Source organism: Lactuca saligna, chromosome 5, assembly GCF_052625555.1.
Source record: "Lactuca saligna cultivar CGN05327 chromosome 5, ASM5262555v1, whole genome shotgun sequence".
Taxonomy (NCBI): Eukaryota; Viridiplantae; Streptophyta; class Magnoliopsida; order Asterales; family Asteraceae; genus Lactuca; species Lactuca saligna.
In genome coordinates, this window is record NC_136421.1 from 85,859,760 (window position 1) to 85,878,836 (window position 19,077).

At 33.4% G+C, this 19,077-nt stretch overlaps 2 long non-coding RNA genes across 2 annotated transcripts; both read left to right on the forward strand.

Annotated features, from left to right (window-relative positions):
• The first annotated feature begins 1,962 nt into the window (after positions 1-1,962).
• On the forward strand, positions 1,963-4,697 carry LOC144997719 (uncharacterized). The gene is made up of 3 exons (XR_013659915.1): positions 1,963-2,504; positions 2,618-2,706; positions 4,506-4,697. It is a non-coding gene; the product is annotated as an uncharacterized LOC144997719 (long non-coding RNA).
• A 5,114-nt stretch (positions 4,698-9,811) lies between these two features.
• LOC144997504 (uncharacterized) lies at positions 9,812-12,516 on the forward strand. The gene is made up of 3 exons (XR_013659827.1): positions 9,812-10,345; positions 10,459-10,547; positions 12,347-12,516. It is a non-coding gene; the product is annotated as an uncharacterized LOC144997504 (long non-coding RNA).
• Positions 12,517-19,077: the final 6,561 nt, after the last annotated feature.

Sequence of the window (19,077 nt, forward strand, 5' to 3'; positions counted from 1 at the left end):
AGACTTGGCGGCTTACACATTGGGATGAAGAAAAAGGTTGGAAATCTACAGATATGGTTGCAAAATATGTAAGTGTACTTGCTCATTTCTACCGTTGACTATATATTATTTGGTAAATAATTTATTTAATGTACTCATCTTATTTTTATATGCTAATAGGAAGAAATGAAAAAGATGAGAAACGAGCATTCCTTGGAATCAATGAGTGACAAGTTAATTCTAGAGAAGGTACTTGGACGAAGCTCTGTTCGTTTGTTCGGGTTGGGACGTGATCCTGTTGTCGCTGGTAACATCTTAGGTTCTACTGAGAAATCTAAGTGTCCTAGTTACGATGGATTGGTGGTGTGACAACCTGAAGTTGTTCCATCGCTACAACCCGTTCCGTCCGTAAAACTCGTCTTAAACGAATTATTCTGTTTCCATTTTTGGATTAGGTCAATTAAATTAAGACTATTATTTTGACTTTGTAAGTATCCAAACATGTTAAAAACACAAGAAAACGTCTCAAACTAGTAATTAGACAAACTTTAGTTTTAACCACATCGGGTGACGCCAACTTAATCCGGTGCGACCAAAAGCCTCGGTTAGTAGAATTCCACCGTGTCTCAAATCCAAACCATATATAAAGTGGTTTAAGCCTCATTTGAACACTTTTTCACTCTCTCTCTCTCTCTAACCTCTCTCCTCAATCCAAGATTTAGGTCCAAAAATCACACTTTTCAAGCTTCAAATCACTAAGGTAACTTCCCTAACTCATAGATTAGTATCTTAGACCTTCAAATTCGTGGTTAAACAATAAATTAGCACCATTTTCATGTGTTTACGGCCCTGGAACATGCTTGGGCCGTAAACACACATATAAGGGGTTTTGAGCCTTTAAACCCTTCCAATCGACCTTTGGAGCTTAGATATGGCTATATGACTTAATATACTAGACTTAGAACACCTTGAAATGAATTTTTGGAGAGTAAACATGAATTTACTGCCCAAGAACATGCTTGGGCCGTAAAACTCACCTTTATGGATGTAACAATTGGTAAAAATAGGAACGACCGTACAGTGCTATGTTTTTATTATTATGCAATATAAATATTTTACCACAATTGGTTGAAGGAATTGAACATATTTTAAATTTGATAAGTTCTTGTGAAATATAAAACAAGTAACTCATGATAAATTCCGTTACGATGTATGACTACGAACCATCACTGTTTTGTGAAAATTAGCATATAACGTCATTTGAATACAACAAACTTAATTTTTGTATCAACATGTCTCTATTTGATAAGTAAGTTAAGTTTTGTGTAAAACTTGTGCTTAGTAGTTGTGAAGGATCTAAATTTGACAAATATACGAACCAAAGTGACAAAACGTGTTTAACGATACCGTTAAACGGTTAAATATCGCGAAATTATACCTTGGTCAATAAATTTTATATTTAAATAAATAAAAATATAAAATGAATTATTATAAGGCATAATTATAATGTATTTAAGTGTTTTTGAATAAAAATAATAAAACATAAACATTTAAGTTCAAATACACAAAAACTACATTGTTATTTTATACTAAGTATACAGGTATGTATTTGTACATATGTATTATTATGTAGTAGATGAGTAGTTATGGGTTATGACTTAAAGTGATTTTATATAAGGAATATGATGCCTAAATCAATTAATATAAGAGAAATGGTTGAGATAAGTGCCAACTTAACTAATAAGTGCTTAATCACTTAAGAGATTTTACTAAGAATACTTCTTAATCCCTCTTCTAATTTTAGAGATTAACATCTTCCATATCCATCACTAGAACCTCTAAATAACTAAGTAACTAATAGTTAGTTAATTAACTAATTCTATCTTTAACCAACTAGGAGACCAAGTGGGCTAGGAGATCAAATCTCATCATTTACCCATTCCATCACAATCTAGCCTAATTGATTCCATCTTATCTTCTTCTCTTCTTATCCTCTCTCCTCATTCATAATCTGGAAATATCTCCTCATTTCTCCTTCCATTCTCCAGCAAATAATCCAGGGAAAAGCTCCAAAGTTCATCCCATTTTCAACCACACAAATTTCCTTCCAACTCCACAAAACCGTGAACCTTAAAGGGGTTGCTGTCCCTTGGTGTTTCAGCCACCATTTCACCCATCTACACCTTCCTTTTGCTTGATATTTTCACCACCAAATACCTCTGGAAGTTAGTTGTTTTTCTACTCTAAATTAGGGACTCAAATCAGTGGCTAAACTATTCTTATCTTACCCTTTTGCTGTGAAATTTTCGTGACAGCAACATAGCCAAAACAATAGCTCTTTTCGAGCATCAAACTAACACCCAAAAGTCCTCCATTTTTCTACCCATTTTCGAGATTCAAAGTAGACCATATGTAGCTACTTTCAAACACTTAAAACCCCTAAGAAAGTTACCCTTTACCTCTCTAAAAGCTTGTGTTATTGCACCACCTTTTGGCAACATACTTTTGATCCAAGTTGAAGCTAGGTATATTCTTGATTTCTACTCTTTCTTTTTATCATCCAACCCACTGATTTTAAATGATTTATGAAATGATAAAAGTCTAAAATACATGTAAATATATGTCTTTATGTGTTAAGACATCCAAACGAATACTCGAATCGCAAACTTGCGTGGAACCGGAAACCACACGAACCATTCTCAACCCGAATAACTCTACGCGACAAAAGTGAGTTTTCTACGGCCCCTCTTTTATGTTTTACAAGTTTTGGGGGAGAATACACACTAAAAAAGTTATAGTTGAAGGATTTAAAGGCTTTACTAACTAAAAATACAAGTTATGTCACTAAACATACTTAAGCTCAAATTTCAGCTTTTCACAGTAAAGTTATGGTCTGTTGACGGACTGTTTTTCCCTCCTTAAACTCAATGGATTTCAAAACTGTACAATATGGAAGTAGTTCATGTTAATACCTTTCTAAGGACTACTCGCACGCATTCATACGATTTTTCTACAATTTATAATGATTTTTACAAAACTGTCTATCATTTCAGAACATTTTCGGACCTGTCTGTAAAAATGAGTATTTTCACTCAGGTTGGGAACCACTTAAGCTTAGGATAAAAATTATGGACAAATTAGACTCATTTTCTAAACTTTGAGAGTTTACGGATCCAGATTTTGACTTATGATGATTTTTCTATGATTTTTCTAAGAACATGGACAGAATTGCCCTTTTTGATTTATCTTGCTGTTTGGACTTTCAAATATATATACAAAGTGTTGTGATAAATAAGAAGTACACCGATTATGATATTCTTTAGTTCACACATACTTTAATAGTTACAAAAGTGTAATTATAACAAGTATTTCTAATATGATCATGTTGAAAACCTCATAAGATGTGATGATTTGGACAATGTCGATTTTGGTCACTCACAGCCGGGGTGCTGTATAAACTTTGTTATTCACTTACAGTCGGAGTACTATCTAAACATATATATGGTCACTTACAGTCGGAGTACTGTCTAAACAATTGTTATGGTCACTTACAGTCGACGTATTGTTTAAACTCGTATTGGGACACATACGACCGTTGTCCCGATCGTATAAGGGACACATACGACCGTTGTCCCGATAGAACTTTGGTAGCTTTATATTATTAAGCATTACAACAAAAAGTCTTCAAACTCAAACAATTGAGTATTATAACAACATCAGGGATACAAATATACTAATACAAACTATGATGAGTTCGTATGTAGTATAAATACTGTTTGTAGATTGTTAAATATATTGTTAGTGTCTACTTATACAAACACTAAATATTTTGCTTCACAAAAATATGTTAGTATTTACTTTTATCATAAATATTTTAACATGGATACTTGTATTGGATTTCAAGTATCCTGTCTCAGTAATATTGTTGATCATGTTTTGTCCAACTTATTTTGTTAAACATTCCATGTTTTATAAAGAGAGTATGTAGTACAAATATTGTTTGTAGATTGTTAAACATATTGTTAGTGTCTATTTATACAAACACTAAATATTTTGTTTCATAAAAATATGTTAACATTTACTTTTATCATAAGTATTTTAACATGAATAATCGTATTGGATTTCAAGTATCCGATCTCTGTAACATTGTTGATCATGTTTTGTCCAACATATTTTGTTAAACATATCACGTTTTATAAAGAGAGTATGTAGTATAGATAATGTTTGTAGATTGTTAAACCGATTGGTAGTATTTATTTATATAAATACTTAATATTTTGCTCCACAAAAATATGTTAATATTTACTTTTATCATAAATATTTTTACATGGATACTCGTATCGGATTTCAAGTATCAGGTCTCACACAAGCTTATCGGTAACATTGTTGACCATTATTTTGCACAACTTATTTTGTTAAACATTCCACGTTGTATAAAGATTTCTTTTTATAAAGCTCGCGAAGTCAAAACCTGTGGAACTCACCAACAATTTTTGTTGACGTATTTTAAAAATGTGTATTCTCAGGTAACTAAGAAGTCGGAGGTAGGACATCGGTTCTAAGGAAATTATAGTTCCTTTCTTTTGGGAATAGACTTAACTTGTTTACCATTGTGTGTTTAATATGAATATGTAATTTCAATTTTGAAACTTAAAGGTTTGTAAAATATTGATTCAAATATATTATGCATTCGATATATGTGGTTGACTGTGATCCAATTGTATAACGTCGCAACCCCGGCGATTTCCGCCGTCGGTCGGGGTGTGACAGATTGGTATCAGAGCTAACGACTATAGAGAATTTAGTATTTTGTTTTTAAGAAAAATACAACTATAGTCTAGGGCTTACTCTAGTAGGTTTAGGAATATCCTTGCCCTACCACACTTAAAAGTTAAAAATCTAATAAACTTAAACACAAGGATTTAGATCAAATACTCAATTAGGTTTCATAAAACATAGGTCATACCAAAACTAAACCTAGTTGCGCGCCTAAGTTTAATTTTGGTCGGGCCTCATGCATTATCCAACTTAAGCGAAGTAGTTGATAGACTAAAATCTTGGCGTTTTAAGAAACGTAAAATGTGATCACAAGTCAGTAAAAGAAAATACAATTTTCTTGTATATACGTGTAAATTTTTGTGTAACATATTTTGAGATACTAAAAAGTTTGGTGACAAACTTTTCAGATAAGTACTAGGATTTGTAAGAATAAGTAAACTTTATTTGTTTGTTTGTAGGTCTTTGTACCACTACTTGTAAGTCTTTACATTATGAAAATCGTAAAGACTAATGTACTGGGATGATGATGTTTGATTATAATAAAATATATGTTATTAAGTTTAGAAATCTTTCTGAACCCTTATATAAATCGTAATCGTGACTAAAACATTATAAGAGAACTAACAAAAACATCACAAACTAAATCTCTACTACTAATAAGAAATCAAAATACCTCTAAGAAGGAACACCATATTACACCCCGAAGTAACACCAACTATCGAACCAGCTATGGGACGAAACCGAAGAGGTCGACCACCAGAAGGCCGGTTGTAACTCCAGAAACGCCAACTTCTAGCACTCTAATTCAACCACCTCCCGTGTCAGGACTTCCTCAAACTACGGAAAATTTCGAACGACTACTTTCGAAACGCCTTACAATTGTAGTGGCAACTGCAAGGAGCTTGAATGATGGAAGGCGACTCATGGAAGTGAATGGATTGGGAAACGGAGCTGGAAGCACTCTTCACTCGCATCCAGAAGAGCCTAGAAGAAATTGTTCCTACAAGGACTTCATAAATTGCAAGCCAAGAAACTTTTATGGCAATGAAGGTGTTGTGGGTTTAACTTGTTGGTTTGAAAATTTTGAAGTTGTTTTTAACATGTGCTACTGCGCCGAGGGTAGAAAAGTGTGTTTTGCCGCAAGCACCTTGATGGACGGAGCTCTAACATAGTGGACTGACCATGTAAAAAAAAAAAAAACTTTGGGTTTCTCGATGGATAACTCAATGTCAGGGAAAACATGAAGGAACTTTTAATAGAGAGTATTGCCCCCGAGAGGAAGTACAGAACCTAGAACATTAGCCTTGGAACCTAAAAATGAAATGTTCTGATATCAAGACTTACACGACGAGGTTTAATGACCTTGCACACCTGTGTCCGGGCCTAGGAAACTGGAAAGCAAGAAAGTGGAGCGTTATACATGGGGTCTGGCTCCAAAGATAAAAGGGAAGTAATCTATAACAAATGTAACACGAGAAGTCACATCTCGAAGTAATGCAAAAAAAAAAAAAAAAAAAAAAAAACCACTATGGCAGGAGGAAGCCGTAACTGTTTTGAATGCAATCAACAAGGGCATTTTAGGAAGGAATGGCCGAAACTAAAGAATCAGGGTGGCAATGAAAGAGAACTTATGATCACTGCTTGAGATGCTCTCCAAGAACCACCTATGATTATTGGTACATTTCATATCAACAATGTTTAGGCTTCGGTATTAATTAATATTGGTGCCGATGAGAGCTTTATCGACCATAAGCTTCAAAACACAACAAAAACATGAATTTCACCAACTTCATTGAACTTACATGGTAGATATTGCAATAATAAAAATAAGTACCCTTGTTGGAAATCTATTCATGCTAAGCGTATACATTAGGGTTATATATAATTAAGATTCTATAGACTTAGGAATTATGACTCCACTTTACTTCCTGTTCCTTGTTTGGTTGTGGGCTTAAGGTAGAATCACTTATCCGACCGTCTATTTAATGTTGATTATATATGATGTGTATGCACAAGGCGATTGTAGAAAGACCAGATAGGGATCACCAATTATCTTCTCACCCTGAATAGTCACGTCATTCATATAGAAACTAAGTACCCTTGTTGGTAATTTATGCTTGCTAGGTGTATACGTTAAGGTTGTATATAATTAAGATTCTATAGACTTAGGATTTGTGACTCCGCTTTACTTCCTGTTCCTTGTTTGGTTGTGGGCTTAAGGTAGAATCACTTATTTGACCGTCTATTCGATGTTGATTATATATGATGTGTATGCACATGGCGATTGTAAAAGGACCAGGTAGGGATCACCAATTATCTTCTCACCCAGAATAGTCACATCATTCATATAGAAACTAAGTACCCTTGTTGGTAATTTAGGCTTGCTAGGTGTATACGTCAAGGCTGTATATAATTAAGATTCTACAAACATAGAATTTATGAGTCCTCTTTACTTCATGTTCCTTGTTTGGTTATGGGCTTAAGGTAGAATCACATATTCGACCGTCTATTTGATCTTCATTTTATATGATGTGTATGCACAAGGCAATTATAGAAGGACCAGGCAGGGATCATGTACCAGGAAAATACATTACTAGTTATTTAAACCCCAACGAGTAAAGGCACTAAGTATGACCATCCATCCCAACCTTAATACCTAGATTCATGAAGCTCAACTAAATGCTCTGAAAGAGTAAAATGTTGATGAAGAATCTTAACGAGGAATCGATAAATGTTTCGAGCTTAAAGAAGATGGAACTCGTTATTTCATGAACAAAATTTGGAAACCAAAGTTTGGTAACATTAGAAGCTTGGTTATGGATAAAGCTCACAGATCAAGGTATTCTATACATCCTGGCTCTGACAAGATGTATATAGATCTGAAGAAGTTATATTGGTGGCCTAATATGAAGGATGAGATTGCCACTTATGTGGGCAAATGCTTGACTTGCTCTAAAGTCAATGAAGAGCATCAAAAGCCATCGGGATTACTGCAAAAGCCTGAGATTCCCAAGTGGAATTGGGAGCAAATTGCAATGGACTTTATCACAAAGTAGCCCAGGACTCCTAGTTGTTATGAAACTATTTGGGTAATGGTTAATAGAGTAACTAAGTTTGCCCATTTCATACCAATCAAGGAAACCGGAAAAATAGAAAAGCTGACAAGAATGTAGCTAAGGGAAATTGTCAAACTTCATGGAGTGCCAACTTTTATTATCTCGGATAGGGATAGTAGGTTCACGTCAAAGTTCTGGCACCCACTTCAACAATCCCTGGGAACCTGCTTGGATATGAGCACAACTTACCACCCACAGACAGATGGTCAAAGTGAACAAACCATTCAGACCCTAGAAGATATGCTATGGTCTTGTGTAATTGACTGTGGAAATTATTGGGATACTCGTCTACCGCACCATTCGAAGCTTTATACAGACGCAAATGTCGATCTCCTATATGTTGGGCAGAGGTCGGGGATACCCAACTAGCCCGAGCACACATAAATAACACATTGCGTACTGGGCCAGAGATAATCCATGAAACGACCGAGAAGATCATTTAAATCAATGATGGGCTTAAGGAAGCACGTGACCATCAGAAAAGCTATGCAGATATAAGGCGTGAACCACTAGAATTCCAAGTTGGAGATCGAGTGATGCTAAAAGTCTAACCATGGAAGGGTATGATTCATTTTGGCAAAAGAGGAAAGCTTATCCCAAGATACAATGGACCTTTCAAAATTCTTGACATAATTGCTCCTGTTGCATATCAACTAAAGTTACCTCAAGAACTGAGCAAAGTACATGATGTATTCCATGTATCCAGCCTGAAAAAGTGTATGTCCGATCAAACCAATGTAATACCTCTCGATGAGATACAATTGAACACAAAACTCCGCTTTGTTGAAGAACCAGTGGAAATTATGGATCAAGAAGTGAAGTGTTTAAAACAAAGTCGTATTTCTATCGTGAAAGTTCATTGGAACTCTTAGAAAGGACTAGAATTCACCTGGGAATGCGAGGATCAAATGAAAAAGAAATATCTCCAATTGTTTAGTGATATCCCGTCTACAAGATGAATTTCGGGGCGAAATTCTTTTGATAGGGGGAGAATGTAACAATTGGTAAAAATAGGAACAACTGTACAGTGCTATGTTTTTATTATTATGCAATATAAATATTTTACCACAATTGGTTGAAGGAATTGAACATATTTTAAATTTGATAAGTTCTTGTGAAATATAAAACAAGTAACTCATGATAAATTCCGTTACGATGTATGACTACGAACCATCATTGTTTTGTGAAAATTAGCATATAACGTCATTTGAATACAACAAACTTAATTTTTGTATCAACATGTCTCTATTTGATGAGTAAGTTAAGTTTTGCGTAAAATTTGTGCTTAGTAGTTGTGAAGGATCTAAATTTGACAAATATACGAACCAAAGTGACAAAACGTGTTTAACGATACCGTTAACCGGTTAAATGTCGCAAAATTATACCTTGGTCAATAAATTTTATATTTAAATAAATAAAAATATAAAATGAATTATTATAAGGCATAATTAGAATGTATTTAAGTGTTTTTGAATAAAAATAATAAAACATAAACATTTAAGTTCAAATACACAAAAACTACATTGTTATTTTATACTAAGTATACAGGTATGTATTTGTACATATGTATTATTATGTAGTAGATGAGTAGTTATGGGTTATGACTTAAAGTGATTTTATATAAGGAATACGATGCCTAAATCAATTAATATAAGAGAAATGGTTGAGATAAGTGCCAACTTAACTAATAAGTGCTTAATCACTTAAGAGATTTTACTAAGAATACTTCTTAATCCCTCTTCTAATTTTCGAGATTAACATCTTCCATATCCATCACTAGAACCTCTAAATAACTAAGTAACTAATAGTTAGTTAGTTAACTAATTCTATCTTTAACCAACTAGGAGACCAAGTGGGCTAGGAGATCAAATCTCATCATTACCCATTCCATCACAATCTAGCCTAATTGATTCCATCTTATCTTCTTCTCTTCTTATCCTCTCTCCTCATTCATAATCTGGAAATATCTCCTCATTTCTCCTTCCATTCTCCAGCAAATAATCCAGGGAAAAGCTCCAAAGTTCATCCCATTTTCAACCACACAAATTTCCTTCCAACTCCACAAAACCGTGAACCTTAAAGGGGTTGCTGTCCCTTGGTGTTTCAGCCACCATTTCACCCATCTACACCTTCCTTTTGCTTGATATTTTCACCACCAAATACCTCTGGAAGTTAGTTGTTTTTCTACTCTAAATTAGGGACTCAAATCAGTGGCTAAACTATTCTTATCTTACCCTTTTGCTGTGAAATTTTCGTGACAGCAACATAGCCAAAACAGTAGCTCTTTTCGAGCATCAAACTAACACCCAAAAGTCCTCCATTTTTCTGCCCATTTTCGAGATTCAAAGTAGACCATATGTAGCTACTTTCAAACACTTAAAACCCCTAAGAAAGTTACCCTTTACCTCTCTAAAAGCTTGTGTTATTGCACCACCTTTTGGCAACATACTTTTGATCCAAGTTGAAGCTAGGTATATTCTTGATTTCTACTCTTTCTTTTTATCATCCAACCCACTGATTTTAAATGATTTATGAAATGATAAAAGTCTAAAATACATGTAAATATATGTCTTTATGTGTTAAGACATCCAAACGAATACTCGAATCGCAAACTTGCGTGGAACCGGAAACCACACGAACCATTCTCAACCCGAATAACTCTACGCGACAAAAGTGAGTTTTCTACGGCCCCTCTTTTATGTTTTACAAGTTTTGGGGGAGAATACACACTAAAAAAGTTATAGTTGAAGGATTTAAAGGCTTTACTAACTAAAAATACAAGTTATGTCACTAAACATACTTAAGCTCAAATTTCAGCTTTTCACAGTAAAGTTATGGTCTGTTGACGGACTGTTTTTCCCTCCTTAAACTCAATGGATTTCAAAACTGTACAATATGGAAGTAGTTCATGTTAATACCTTTCTAAGGACTACTCGCACGCATTCATACGATTTTTCTACAATTTATAATGATTTTTACAAAACTGTCTATCATTTCAGAACATTTTCGGACCTGTCTGTAAAAATGAGTATTTTCACTCAGGTTGGGAACCACTTAAGCTTAGGATAAAAATTATGGACAAATTAGACTCATTTTCTAAACTTTGAGAGTTTACGGATCCAGATTTCGACTTATGATGATTTTTCTATGATTTTTCTAAGAACATGGACAGAATTGCCCTTTTTGATTTATCTTGCTGTTTGGACTTTCAAATATATATACAAAGTGTTGTGATAAATAAGAAGTACACCGATTATGATATTCTTTAGTTCACACATACTTTAATAGTTACAAAAGTGTAATTATAACAAGTATTTCTAATATGATCATGTTGAAAACCTCATAAGATGTGATGATTTGGACTATGTCGATTTTGGTCACTCACAGCCGGGGTGTTGTATAAACTTTGTTATTCACTTACAGTCGGAGTACTGTCTAAACATATATAAGGTCACTTACAGTCGGAGTACTGTCTAAATAATTGTTATGGTCACTTACAGTCGACGTATTGTTTAAACTCGTATTGGGACACATACGACCGTTGTCCCGATCGTATAAGGGACACATACGACCGTTGTCCCGATAGAACTTTGGTAGCTTTATATTATTAAGCATTACAACAAAAAGTCTTCAAATTCAAACAATTGAGTATTATAACAACATCAGGGATACAAATATACTAATACAAACTATGATGAGTTTGTATGTAGTATAAATATTGTTTGTAGATTGTTAAATACATTGTTAGTGTCTACTTATACATACACTAAATATTTTGCTTCACAAAAATATGTTAGTATTTACTTTTATCATAAATATTTTAACATGGATACTCGTATTGGTTTTCAAGTATCCTGTCTCAGTAAGATTGTTGATCATGTTTTGTCCAACTTATTTTGTTAAACATTCCATGTTTTATAAAGAGAGTATGTAGTACAAATATTGTTTGTAGATTGTTAAACATATTGTTAGTATCTATTTATACAAACACTAAATATTTTGTTTCATAACAATATGTTAACATTTACTTTTATCATCAGTATTTTAACATGAATAATCGTATTGGATTTCAAGTATCCGATCTCAGTAACATTGTTGATCATGTTTTGCCCAACATATTTTTTTAAACATTTCACGTTTTATAAAGAGAGTATGTAGTATACATAATGTTTGTAGATTGTTAAACCGATTGGTAGTATTTATTTATATAAATACTTAATATTTTGCTCCACAAAAATATGTTAATATTTACTTTTATCATAAATATTTTTACATGGATACTCGTATCGGATTTCAAGTATCAGGTCTCACACAAGCTTATTGGTAACATTGTTGACCATTATTTTGCACAACTTATTTTGTTAAACATTCCACGTTGTATAAAGATTTCTTTTTATAAAGCTCGCGAAGTCAAAACCTGTGGAACTCACCAACAATTTTTGTTGACGTATTTTAAAAATGTGTATTCTCAGGTAACTAAGAAGTTGGAGGTAGGACATCGGTTCTAAGGAAATTATAGTTCCTTTCTTTTGGGAATAGACTTAACTTGTTTACCGTTGTGTGTTTAATATGAATATGTAATTTCAATTTTGAAACTTAAAGGTTTGTAAAATATTGATTCAAATATATTATGTATTCGATATATGTGGTTGACTGTGATCCAATTGTATAACGTCGCAACCCCGGCGATTTCCGCCGTCGGTCGGGGTGTGACAATGGAGTGTAAACTCATATTTGGGTGTTAAAATGCCACTTACACACCTCATAAGCCTTGGAATAAATTCTAGAAGCAACCACCAACAAGTTAGGGACCTTAAACTCGATTAAAACAACTCCATAAGGAGTTCACGGCCGTAAACCCCTCATACATGGGTTCCTGGGCTGTAAACTCCTATAAAGGGGTTAAATGGTGCCCTAAACTCACCCCTTGACTTGTAAAAATGAGTGGAACCACTTATGATTAACCTATGGCCTTCAAAACAAATAATGAATGTGGGTGAGAGTTTACAGCTGTAAACTCATAGTTTACTGCCATAAACTCACCAAATAGTCCATATGTTTGAATTAGTCCCTTTCTAATGCCTTAGAACAAAACCTAGCATCACCCCTCAATTAGTAAAAGGCCATTTAGCACTCAAGAACCTCATCCATGAGTTTACGGTCGTAAACTCATGGTTATGAGGTGTTTAGGGCCGAAATATCTCCAAAGAGTTTACTCTTGAAGAGTAAACTCCTTATCCAAACCATACATGTCCATACATATCACCCGGGTCACTCCAAACACTTGAATTGAAGTGTTTTCGCGACTAGAAATGTATATCCTCTATTAATTAGTGATTTAAATCTAATTAGATACTATTGTGTATCATTTAATATTACATAGGAACCTCGCACGTTTTCAAGCCTCGATTCGACGTTAAACATCCTAGTCGAGACATTTCTAGTCCGGTGAGTTCATACCCCTTAATTAACCTTTTAAATGTTTTTACATGTTTTAGGGGGGGGGGGGGATACAAGTACATTACTACATGTTTTATTATCAAATCATATGTGATTTACAATCTATCATCAAAAGGGATTACTTTACAATTTTAGATACTTGTCAATAAAACTGTTTTAACTAATTATCAAATGCGCCTTTATGGTTAAATTATTGTTAATCTGTTTTCAAAACTATGTTCCAACTACTTTTCTTTTTAAAAATATATCTACATAAATATGTTTATATAAATAAGACTTGAAGGACTTAGGATCGATAGCTGGCCTTATTTCCTGTTCTTGTTTGATGTGGTTTTAAGGTATTGGTTGTCCGTCCGACTGTCGTTGAATTCTTAATAATATATTATATATATATTTGTGTAGATATGAATGTTTATATCTTATTCATTACTACTATTGATCAGAAGCAGGAATTCACATACTCTATTTAACTATAATAGGTATAGTTAAGACTACAACTAGTTACCTCTACTACTACTATACGTACCATAAACTGTTAATATTACAAGCTAATGCAAGTATAAGGGAACACTCTACTTACTACACTAAAAGACTATCATACTAAAGCATAATAGAATTCACTAATACAAAGTATATCACACTATCTCTCTCTATAAGGCACTCTACTATACTTACACCATGTGACCATGGCTTCCCGAAAGGAAAGCAACACTATATGTATAGATCTATACGGAACTAGCACTATAACATCCCGACTGATATCTACAATCCGAGCCGATTAGGCCCAGGGGTGACACTACATTACTTCACTACGCATGACCGGGAGGGTCGTCGGTACTTTACTACTTCACAATTGGTCACATGAGAAGTTAAACTTACATCCAAATAAATACACTAAGACTTAAAGTCTGAACTAAAATCCCGAAGTAATTAATGATCTATTACTAACTAAAGTTACAACACTACTACTATTAGTAAGCATAACTTTTCTTTAGCCATATTACGTACATGAGATTTATTACTACACTTTTACAATGGAAAGTTTCAACAATATTACTTTTACACACCAGAAAGATTGACATACAAATGTACTCTCTGGAAAATATAAGATTTTCTAGAGATTTCTACTACTCATAAATATAAATTTCAGTTGTTATACTATAAATTTGCAAACACTTTTATACTACAATGACACTAAATTCTTATGAACTCACCAGCTTTATGCTGATATTCGTTTTTAAAATAACTTGTATCCTCAGGTCAAAGATAGACACGTATAGGGCAGCTTTTGGAAGAAGATGGAGCATATACAAGACTCATCTTTTGTTTTGTTATACTTTTGGTGTCTATTAACTTTACAGAACACAATTGTAATTATTATCACTATATATATATATATATATATATATATATATATATATATGCAATGGTTGTTGTTTCTTGTTTTTACTATTATGCAATTGTAATGATATTGTACATGACGTCCTCCACCCCAGAACGTATTCCGCCGTTCTCGGTTTTGGGGTGTGACAGGTGGATGAATTGGAAACAATTAAAAGAGAACATGAAGTTATGAAGCAAATATTGATTGAGAAAAACATCATGCCTCCTCCTCTTAGCACATCATCAGGACGATCACATGGTGATACATCCGAGTGTGGTACATCTAACCACACTCATTCGGGACAGTCTCATGATGAAAATATGGATATATATGATGATATGCAATGAACATTCTAGAATTTTTAGTATTTTCAAGTAGCTACTCATGACTAGTTGATCTCTTAGTAGTTTAAGTATTTCAAGTTTTGAGACTTAGTAATTTTTTTGGTTTGAAATATTATGTTAGACAATTTTCATTTTATAATGCTATTTCGAATGCATGTGTTTCTATTTATACAAATGTCTGCATTTATTTTGTATTACCTACACATGTCATTTTTAATACCCACATATAAAAATATTTTTACCAACACATATCAAAATCAATGCCTACAGATAAAAATACTCTTACCCACACATATTTTAATGACATGTGTAGTCCACATCATTGACCACATCATCAGCCAAGTCAGTGTCCACGCCTTTAGCCACATCATCAACATCCCAAACAAATCAGAATGCATCTACCTACACATATGTACTACTTTTAGCCACACGTATATGTGTATGTATAGATAATCTTATATCTACACATAAATTATGTGTCGGTAATGATCTACATCAACAGGCATGAGCCTACACATAGTTACACTTAATGTATGTGTAGGTAATAATGAATACCATCACATATGATGCTTTTACCCACACATAATATGTGTAAGTAAAGATCCAAATTTCTTTTAGTGATAATACACAACACTTTTATTAAAGTGATAATAGATATACATTGAAATAAAAAGTACAAAGACAAAAAGTTTCTCATCGAATCAAGCTCATCACATGGATTCCAATCAATTCTATTTTTCTCATCCAATAAACACAACAATAATAACAGATGCAAATAAAACTAAGAAACTGAAATTCTGAATGAGAACCTTCACTCGGATTAACATGTTGGATATTCTTTTGTATAAATAAGTTGAATTGCTTTGAATCATGAAGCTTAAATGGCTTGATTATTTTAAAGCTGTTTTTTCCTTTAAATATATCATCTTATTATGTTAAGTGTTGTTTATACGATTGCTTTTTTGCTTTGTAGTAGCTTTGTAGTCCCAAACGTTGAATTTCGAAGTATTCACATGTATTTGATTTCCATCTGTTTTGCTTTTGAATTGATTTCCATCTTTTTTGCTTCTGAGTTTTTAGTGATTCTTTTTCGATGCTCGAATCTACGTACTAAAAGGCATCCCGACGAATGATGTTCTTTATTATTATTTTGTTTGTTTGTTTGTTTGTTTGTTTGTTTTTTTTGTTTTTTTTTTTTTTTTGTTTGTTTTTTTTTCCATTATTAATAACCTAATAAGGTTAACAATAAGGAATATCAAAAAACACATGTAAATCAGTGCTTATAAATTGGTTTTCTAAGTTTGGATTAATTTTTATAATAAAAATGAAACATATTCAAGAAGGTAGTATTATATATATATATATATATATATATATATATATATATATATATATATATATATATATATATATATATGTATATGTATATATATGAAGGTTTTGCATAGATATGCATACTTTTAGAAAGACTACAATATACTTCATAAAAGTCTTTTTATTGCTAACTCTAAACTCATATATGTCATTTTTTAATATAAATGAAGCCAAATTGCATAATAAAAATGCTTAAAACCATAGTTTTCTTCCATGTCTTGTTTCAGTTTACTTTATGATCCAGTTTGTTGAGATCCCGTATGTGTTCTTCTATGTCTTTCATATTTTGAATTATACTCGAAGCGTATGGGACACAATGCATAATGTCTTACATAAAGATATGCTACATTATCAATCTTCTGCCATAACATTTTATGTGCCACGTTCTCACAATTCGAACTATGAAGAGGGATGTCGTAATCATAATCGAATTTTGAGAATGCACTGTGTATCCTTGACTAAATTTATTAACATTTCTCGATCTAAGCTTTAGATTTTGAAATGAAGTATAATATTCTCTCCCTTAATTATAGCAAAACAACTTTTCAACCCCTACAGCTTTGCAAAGTGAATCTTTGTTTTCTATAATTAATATTGCTAACTTGCAATACTTAACATAATAATCATGCTCCCACTAACACGATGATTATTTTCTTACCAGCATAACACTTATGCTCCCACTAGCTTTAACATGTATTCAAAAAACAGCTAAACTTCTAGAAAACAATGCTTATTGAATTCCTTAAGTTCACATTTCTAATACATGATGCTTTGATAAGCCTTTATCTATCTTCTTAAACTCATACACCTTTGGCTTAGAAGACTCACATGCGTGTCTAAATAAATTCAGAACTTATGTTACTAAGTCCCAAATGTTGAGACTAATTGCCAAATCTCACAATCCGAATTATGAAAAGGGATGTTGTAACCATAATTGCATTTGAGAATACAATTATCAGAATTGATTTCTTCTTAAAATCTTTCTTAGTGAAAGTATTTTCCTCACAATCATTTTCATGAAGGAGAGAAACCATATGACACTTAGATTTTATGGTGTATGTGTTCCTATCCATGTGAATTTGCCAAAACCAAGGTTTACGACAAATCCAAACTCATATGGACTGAACTTGTTCAATCTTTCTTTCTTGCCTCATGGTAGCACGAATGCCCACCATTGCTTCCAGGTTGTCAAGAAGCTCACCCTTACCTATCAACGTAATTTCATTGATCAGGATGCCTTGTCTTCATGCAATCAAATGAGAACTCATAGAACTCACATGCATAATTAACTCAACTGGAATGGCACAGAAACAAGAGTATGTCAGCCACGATAGGTTATAAACCTCATGTCACGTGCTAGTGATGATCAACTAATTTTATTCTTGATTTGTTCTTGAACCTTTTCAAGACCATTAGACTCCCACTAACTCATTGACATATAAGATTCTCTTGTCCAACAACTGCCACAACTAGGAATTCTAAAACTTTGTAAACCCTTAACAAGAATAACATTGTAACTAAAACTTGAAAGCATGTATGGTGCTTATTCAATGACAAAACAATTCCATCAAACACCTTATACAAACATTCAAATAGTCAACAAAAGGTTCGAAACCCTAAAATCCGATTTAAGTCCATATGGACTAGGATTTCCTTGTTGGTCCTAATGGACCAATAAGCTTGCAAATTGACTATTTTAGGCTTAGAACCCCTAAATGGGCTCTAAATGGACCCACTCTCATGATACTTAACCTCGTTGGGCCTTATAAGCCTAAAATGGGCTAGTTTATCATAATGGGCCTGATTGGGCCATAACAAATCTAATTAGCTCTAATGGGCCATAAAACTCATTCTTTGATGTATATTGGGCCGTCAATCACTCTAAAGGCCCAATGGGCCGAAAATCATCAATTTGGGCTTCACATTACGAAACGCAAACACTAAGGCCCAAATCTTTTCTTGTCCTTCTCTCTCCCTCGGCCCAAGTAGAAAACAAAAAAAGGAAAAAAAAATGTAATTAGGGAGGGGTGACCTTGGAGGTGCCACCTCCTTTTTACACCCCATATCTCCATGCAAAGATCCAAGATATATCCATGATCGTCATTTCATCACCTCTCTCTTCCCTTCTCTTTTTCTTCTTCGGCTGAGAGCACAAGGAAAACACACACACACACAACATCAAACTTCTTCCAAACTCTCTCAAGTATTCTCCTCCTTCCCACTCCAAAATCTCGAAATTTTGCTTGTGCATCAAGAGGATTTCAAGATAATATCATCACTTATTAGTAAGTTATACATATCCAAGGATTATATAACTCTTTTCTCATGATTATATCTCTTCTCTTAAACATTTTTGGTAATCATACTCCTATAATCACCTCAAGTTCGAGATCCACATCAAGGTGTTGCTAGGACCAAAAGTCTTCTTCTTATTTTCTTCAAAAACCGAAACAACAAAGCAAGGTGATTGCATACCCCTCTATTTTCAGTTTTCACAAGTTTTATGGGGGAGAATACAAGTAAAATGTGTAGATCTATGTGTATGTGTCTGTTATGTGTGATTTCATGTGTTTATGTGGTAAATATGTGTCAAAAAAAAATCTCGAGATCTATGGATCAAGGAGGAAAATATACATGATCT